Source organism: Diabrotica virgifera, chromosome 6, assembly GCF_917563875.1.
Source record: "Diabrotica virgifera virgifera chromosome 6, PGI_DIABVI_V3a".
NCBI lineage: Eukaryota > Metazoa > Arthropoda > Insecta > Coleoptera > Chrysomelidae > Diabrotica > Diabrotica virgifera.
Window position 1 is genome coordinate 101,904,420 of NC_065448.1, and position 8,387 is coordinate 101,912,806.

Here is an 8,387-nt window from a genome sequence, read left to right on the forward strand (position 1 = left end):
TCGAACTTCTAGTATGTCGGTTCGCTAAACTCAGACGCAACTGGCTAGATATTTTAGTCAATAATTTTTTTGTTTTTTGCCAATTTTGCAAAAATTGGCAAAATTACTAACTATTTAGTGATTATTAACTATTTAGTAATTATTTTTTGCCAATTTTCCTAAAATTGGTAAAATTGCCGACTAAAATATCTAGAAAGTTGCGTCTGAGTTTAGCGAACAGACTATACTTTCTACATCTACATAATAAACTCATACATCCATTATTATCAAAATTAATTCGAATACTTTGGAAGCGTTAAGATATTTTATTTTTTGCAGCAAAACGGCGCGTCGTATGAAAAAATGAGAAGATAGATTTTTTATTGAAAATTGAATGAGGAATTCAAAAATGATTGTTGATTTGAAATATGTCAGTGGCGTACTATCTTTTTTTCTTTGAAAATTTCAGACCATTACCCCTATGCGCGCCAATGATGAATATCAAATCCTTAGTTGTATGTCAAAACATGCACAATAACTACCTCTTAAAACCCGCCAAGTTTTATTACAATGTTGCCAGTAGTTTCGTCAAAATCGTAAAAAATATGTAAAATTTTGTTTTCTTCAACGCCCTGTATCTTGAAAATGGATATCGTTACAAAAAATTTTTATTAAGCAAACCCCAATTATTTTTCAGTTTTTTACCTATTCTAGTGACGGTGTTACATTTTTTGAAAAATATGTATAAAATTGTATCAAAAAACGAAAAAAAAAACCGAAAAAATGCGGTTTTTAATTTTTAAAGGTACGTTTCACCAATTTTAAAAATCTGAAAAAATTAAGGGTGAAAGATTGTGCAAAAATACACATTATAATTAATTTTCGTAAAAACGAGTGTCTTAGTTTTCTTTTCAGAGGTATTTAAAAGTTTAAAATTGTTCTAAAAATTCGAATTTCCCGCCAAAAAAATAAAAAAAAATTTTTTCATATAGATCTTTTTGAAACTTACAACTTTTTTAAATAAAGTTTTTGGCTAGCTCTTGATGCGGCTGAGAGAAAAAATAAAAACATAAAAAGCCTAATTAGGCTCTAGGGGGGTCACGTGACCACCTAGGGGGCTAAAAATTTCAGAAAGTGCGTTCCTCTATATGTGCTAAAAAGTGGCCTATATGGAATTTAAATTGGGTTGGGGGCACTTTTCACCATCTTACCCGGCTAGGCCCTTTGTTTAAGTGTTTTTGTTATTGTTTTGGAGTGTTGCGTAACTAAACTCGTTGTAAGTGTTACCAGATTTATTTGACTATTCTACATTTTGTTTACTTTTTTTACATTCAACGACCCAATTAAATATTGCTTAACGTTAACCACCATGATCTACAATTGTGATATTTGCTTGATTGAATTTTACGAAAAGGACAAATGCAAGATACGTTGTCATGGGGACTGTAGACGATATTTTTGTCTCAAGTGTTCTGGTCTCAATAAAACCACCTCAAAAACTCTACTAGATCCAAAAAATGCCCATTTAAAATATTTCTGTACATTATGTGATTCACCTAGCCTCAGATGTTTAAATGAAAAAGTAACAAATTTAACAAAAAATCAAATACCACAAGAGAACTTTGACGCCTTACTTCAAGTTACTAAAAAACTCACAGATAATTTGCCTGTATTTATAGAGACATATGATTTATTATAAAAAAATGACGACAAATTAGACTATCTCACAAAAAAAATTGACGAGACTCATAAATTAAATAACTTGTTAAATTCTGAGTATCTTTTAAAATCCATAAGGCGGATGGAACAAGATATTTTCAATATATCGTCAGTTTTTTTCGGCTGTTCAAATGACACGATTAAAATACAAGTCCAAGATACAAATTCATCTGAGATAAAGTTGGGATTAGAGAGGCTCTCTTCACACATCAGTGAAATATCTAATCAAATGTGTAATCTTTCCAAAAAACTACCTACTATACCAACGAAGAAAGAGGTATCAAAGAAAAACATAGTATATGCCACTTCAAGTACCCAAACTGAAGACACCCAGCATTTCGAAACCAGTACAGTCAAAAAAACAAAAATTGCAGAAGATAAATGTCACTTTGTCGTCATTAGCAACTTAGCCCCAATATACACACCTATACAAGTAGTTCATTACATTAAAGAGAAGCTAGGTATCAAGGAATTTATAAGATGTTACGCCCTCCTTAAACATGCCAACTCAGATACAGGCTCCTCATTCAAAATAGGTATTAAGTCTAAAACACCTATTGACTTATTATTTAATAAAGAAATTTGGCCACCGGGTGTAAACGTTAAGTGGTCTACAGAATCCTTATACTCCGAACCAACGACTTCATCTGAGACAGATATAAATCGGAAGAACATCAGAAGCACGGTTAACTTGGAAAATCCAATTACCATTCCAAGTAACAACAAGAATGAAGTTGATACCACAAATATACTGACAGACAAGCAGGCCATTGCAATGTGCAAATCTAAAGATCATTTCCGTTCTCATATTAATTTCATTAAGAAGGATACTTTAGAACCATCGATAAATCTGGATCCTTTGACCCCACCAAGAGTTAGATTGACCAATAACTCGAATAGTCGATATCTTTTAGCCAGATTAAGGGAACCGAATATCTTGAAGGCCATTAAAATTCATCTTGCTTTTCTACACGACCAACCTGCATCAGTATTTTATGATGGGTATACCAACACAAGTGTTAAACTGTTTCTGGCTTCCGAAGGACTTCCGACTAAGAGTGAAGATCTAAGAAAAATTCTTCTAGAATTCAACGATGCTTATGGAATCGGTGCAGATGAAGTAGACGCTGATCTTGCTGCTTTTAGGTCTTTTCTCACTTCGGAAAGAATTATTCATCTGCAAAAATCAAGGGAATGTCACCGAAATTATTATTCCACTAGCTCTCCAAGACGAAATTTTTAAATAATACGACGTGTTCTGAGGAACTAGAAACCTCGAATAATTTTAGTGATGACAACTTTAGTATGGTTCTGATTAATATTCGTTCTATAAGAAATAAAACTGACGAATTACTTTTGTTTCTAGAGGAATTAGGATTTCCCCAGATAGTTGCTGTTACAGAACACTGGCTTGCAGTCAACGAGCCTATTTTTGTAGAGAAATATACCACAATTGCTAGGTATGATCGTCCAAACTCAGCTCATGGAGGTGTGACGTTCCATCACTTATTTAATTAATTATTAATGGGAACACCTTATTTAATTATTGTCAAAAGTATTTTCTTAGAATATTAAAAACCAGTTCGTACAAAATTCCCTTGGTGACGTCATACTGGGTGTATGGTGGTCACATTGATATTTCTTGAGGTTGGTACTGAACACCGGCCGCTAGCTGTCACGAAGCCGGAACGGTGAAGAGGGAAGGATTGGTCTTGGGAGTGTCAATAAGAATGGCGGCGTGAGTTTTCTAATTATATAATTAAAATAAGTTATTTCCAGTTGCATAGTTCCATTATTGTTGTTGCAAGTTATAGAAAGTTGAGTGAATTAAAGTGACGGAATAATGAAACTGTAAGAAAAGGGATCTCACACCGGTATGTTTTTTATAATAGTTTTTTCAATATGGTGTCATAATTGTGGCAATTATAATATTATTCTCATTATGGATTGAATTTAAATTAAGTCATCGATTGGCTTTTATGTAGAATGTTGCAGTGTCTATCATGTATCCAGAAAAGATCTTTAATAACATTCTTAATATGGGGTTATGTTCATAAAAAATTTCCAGTTATGAAAACCTATTACCAATTATATCATTACTTCTTGAAACCTACTAAATTTTACTTCATAGACTTCATAATTCTTTTCCCATATCTAATATGTTCATATATTTTCACAGTACCTAGTTCTTTATACCATACATGTACAACTTCTTTTGAAAAAAACCTATTATTGTAAGTTTTCTTGTCTATTCGAATCAAGGCCATAGTTGTTAAAAGTCTGATCACAACCTATGGTTAAAATGTCAAGGTAGATAGGTTTTTTGGGTCAGTGAAAGGTCGGTTTTTTGTAGTTCTTTTCTAAAAACCTTTCCTCATTAACTTCTCTCTTTTACTTCTTTTTCTGACATGTTTTATTAGGAATAAACTGGGAATATTTTGTTTTTAGCCATTCGGGAGAAATCTATTATTACCGCTGGTAAACCCTCTCTAACACCGAGAGCAGACACTTCCAAGATTCAGTCAACCAGGGAACAAGTCTAAGGATACAGTCCCATTTGTTTTGTTTTGGTTCATCATCCTGCACCCTCCGAGGGACAGGTTCATTAGCTATTGGGCAGTTGCACCACTTCGGTGTTAACTTCGTACCACGGATTTGGTACCACACACCAAGGATCAGTGTTGGAACGCGTGAAAAGGGGTTTGTTTTGGGGGACAATTATTCATACTAGTTAAAGACTTATACTGTTTTTTTTTGTAATATTCAGGACATTTAAGTTAGATACACATAAGTTCATAATTTAATTACACATAAATATTTTTTTCTTTCTCTACAAATTTAAGTACATTTTAGTTATAATAACCATGCCTAACAGTTAGTACTGTTCCCCCAAATTTATATAATTCTTGGTAGAAGTTTCGAGCTCGAAGATTCTCCCCATACATGTGTTTTCCCCTTGGTTCGTATTAATTTTAGACTTGTTTTCTCAGTTAATTTAAAAATAATATTAGTTCAATTCACCTAAATTTAAAATCATTCAACTTATTTCATAATTTTTCAATTTGTATTAGATTTTTGTAAATATTATTTAACGTTAACTATTAATTTTTTTTTATATTATATTTGAATAAATCCCTAGTACCCATCCCCTCAGGAAGGTACTAGTTTTACTTGCGATTATTATTTAGAACCACTAGTCAGAAAAGGATCTTTTGTATCCAGTACTAAGTTGGTTCATTTAGGGACTTGTTACCCGTCAACACATTGAGAGTTGTAAAATATATATTATTTACATTAGGTATTTTCCTTATTCTATTATCAGGTAGTATTCAATTAGGGTGTACGTATTAAAATCGTACAAGTGTTATTTGGTGAAGGGTTCATACTAATCTAGGTGTAAGTTGTACTTTCTGTATTAGAGGTACCCTTATTCAGATTTTCTAACCTTATTAAGATTATTCTTAGATCACCTTTGTGTGATAATTTTTTAATTGACTTTCACTAGTATCATTTTTTTGTCATGTTAGAGTCACAGACTAGTTACTTGTCTTAACTCGGAGATTGTGAACATCTAGTAGTTAAATTTAATAAATATATATTTATTGTGCATATTTTTTTTCTCATATTACTCCTCTATATTTGTACATTTAATATACTTTTATTACAAATTTAATATACTCTATAGCAGCGTAGAATACCTGGAAGAGGGTTAACCCAGTTATCCTTCTTCTGGCGCCCAAAAATTTATTCTATTTTCATTATATTATTATATTTACTCTATCTATTTTGTGAACATTGTCTTAATATCTTCTTTTCTAGCCATCATTGTCATTTCCTTTAATTTATTGTCCAGCCAGAAATAGCCGTGCAAATTGGCCGAATCCTTCCTTGAGTGTAAAGTGGCCATTCTCTTGCATATTGAGCTAGCTATTCAAGTTACATCTATCTATTCATAATTTTCATTTTCAGTCCTATATCAATTCTATACTCTTCGTCTTGGCATCTTTCCATACAAGTACTACTGCAAAGTAGTATTTTAGACTTCAGCTTCTTCAACGCAGAAGCCACATTGTTGTTCCTTTGGCTACATTAAGTAGATTTTCTTATTCCTACTTCTGTTGGAGTTTATCACTCTCTGTGCATTCACTCCCAACAGAAAATGTCCTTCTATCTGGTTACATTGGCGCCCAACGTGGGGCCTTATTTTTGGTCTGAGACAGTATTTATTTAGGTCAATTCTTCTCTTTTTATCTCAAGTTTCTTTGTTATTTCCGTTTGGTATCTCTATACACATCTTGTTACTTATTTATTTTATTTTTAATTTCTGATACATATCAGGTATTCTTATACGCTGTTTTGATTTTTGTTTATATTTTGGGACCTCATTATAGTATAGGTTTGTGCAACTTACATTCTGGGTTGAATTTGAATTTTTTATTGGGAACTTATATTTAATATTGCTATTAATAATATAATTCATATAAGGTAATTTTTATTCCTTCAGCCAATAGTGGTATAGTTGGAGGGACAACTAAGCATTGATTATTATTATATATATTTTTTCCAAAGTGGTGGTAAGTTACATATAAATAAAAATTTACTTCCAGTATTTAGGTAGTAGGTTTACTTGAGTATACATTATTTATTGGATTATTTATCCATTTATTTGATCTTATTTATTTGATTATATACTTCATTATATATATATATATATATATATATATATGGATTCCGACTTTAGGAAGCCAAAAACGCTATATCGCACCGGTCATACGAAGCCCGACACCTCCTTACGAAGCCCGGATTCGGGCTTCGTAATTCTTTAATGTTATTTCCCCAAAAAACGTACTTTACACCATCTCTCGATATTTTAACCAAGCTCAGAACATGTAAATACGCTTGGGCTTCATATATATTCGGACAAATTTTAGAAATGTACCATAGGTAGCTCTGAAATCATGATTAACAATACGAAGCCCGGGCTGCTTATGCCTGGAATTATTATCAAAACATACACTCGTAGTTCATGGTATCTACCACCAGTTTTCGCTGCGAAAAAAAGTATATACTCTGTAGAAGTTCAGCAGCGTTAGGAAGCCCACATTGAGCTACCGATTATAAGAAGCCCTGAAGTTTGGCAACGTTTTTGCGTATTCCTCAAAGCACTATTAGTTTGTAAACATTTTTATTATTACCTGGCCATGCACATTTTTCGTATTTTTGGGTCGTTCATCGTCATTAATCTTGTGTACTAAGACTCCCGAGAACAGATTATGGTAATTCTTAGCATTACCTGTACAATGCCTGTACACAGTAGGATACCGACAGAAAAAAGATTTAAAAATTGAATCGCAAAAGAATTATTTATTTTAATTGATACAATTAATACAAATTAATACTTTGTATTACTAATTTACTATTTTAGTTTGTAATAAGCCACAAAATTTGCTACCAAATAGGAAATTAATATGACAAATTAAATTATTGTTTTTTTTTATTTAAAAAAGGTTAATGCCTCGACAACTAATGGCCATTGGCATGGTAGGTACGGTAATTTTTAACAGTTAGGTACCTAGTGTAATGTGTAGTGTGTGTGCGTGTTGAGTAAGTGTCTTGTTACTTTGCAAAGTTGACGATTATACCACGAGTCAATAATGATGGCTATTATTGCGAGTAGTATACTCTACTTTTTCTACGACAAATTAATTAATTTAAGATTTTTAATGAACAACTTTATTTGTTAAAGACATTAAAATTAGTAATAGTACAATTAATAAACTGAATTGGTTGAGAATCATCATTAACTTTAGTAGAGTTTTTAATACAAATATTTACATAAGGTATTAAGGTAGATGCTGTTGCTGTAGCTAGTTCTACAATTTCTGGTGGTGTACAATTAAAAGATTCTTCATTTTCGTCCATCTCAACACAAACTGTCAAATATACTATTCGTTTGACAGTGACACTTTTTGAGGTTGATTATTTTGTTTCCGTGGTGAATTTTGTGATTGTTGTGCCAGAGGGATTAATAGCTATTAATCCCGCATTATTAATCCCTAAGGGATTATTATATGGCATTATATTGCAAACACCACAAGTATAATACATATATTATGTATCAGTCGTAGATAAAAGTTATTATTATTAAATATTACTTTATAAAATTAAAAATAGTCATTCTTATGACTTATGCGTATTATTCTGATTCTGATACGATGAACACTTGTTTGATGGGTCTGAGCCACACAATTGAGGGTTAGGCCACTGTTTCATTCGTATTTTTAGTATGTGTCAAGGCAACAATACATTATGTAGTGCCATCTTGCCAAATATAGAGCTAGATTGTGTAGACCACTGTTGAACCATATATCCAATTTTTCTGCTTTTATTGATGTATTAATCTAAAAATGCTCAATTTGTGGACTGTGCCACTGTTGCTCTGAGCGCCTCATTTAATACAAATACAAAATATTTAATACAAATGCATATAGATTTCCCTTCGGAAAAAATCAAACAATATAGATGTTTTTTAATTTCATTAAGGGGATGGGTACGTAGTTTCTGCTGAAATGCTACTCAAATGGAATTCATTTTTTTTTCGAATTCTGAGAAAACTAATAAGTATTTTTGAAAATTTTTAACTCAGAATAAGAGATTACGTTATTAGCGAGGGCCGAAAGTCCCTGAGA

At 32.0% G+C, this 8,387-nt stretch overlaps 1 long non-coding RNA gene across 1 annotated transcript; it reads left to right on the top strand.

Moving 5' to 3' along the window:
* The first annotated feature begins 3,194 nt into the window (after positions 1 to 3,194).
* LOC126885898 (uncharacterized) lies at positions 3,195 to 5,305 on the top strand. The gene is made up of 2 exons (XR_007698485.1): positions 3,195 to 3,549; positions 4,147 to 5,305. It is a non-coding gene; the product is annotated as an uncharacterized LOC126885898 (long non-coding RNA).
* The last annotated feature ends 3,082 nt before the right edge of the window (positions 5,306 to 8,387 follow it).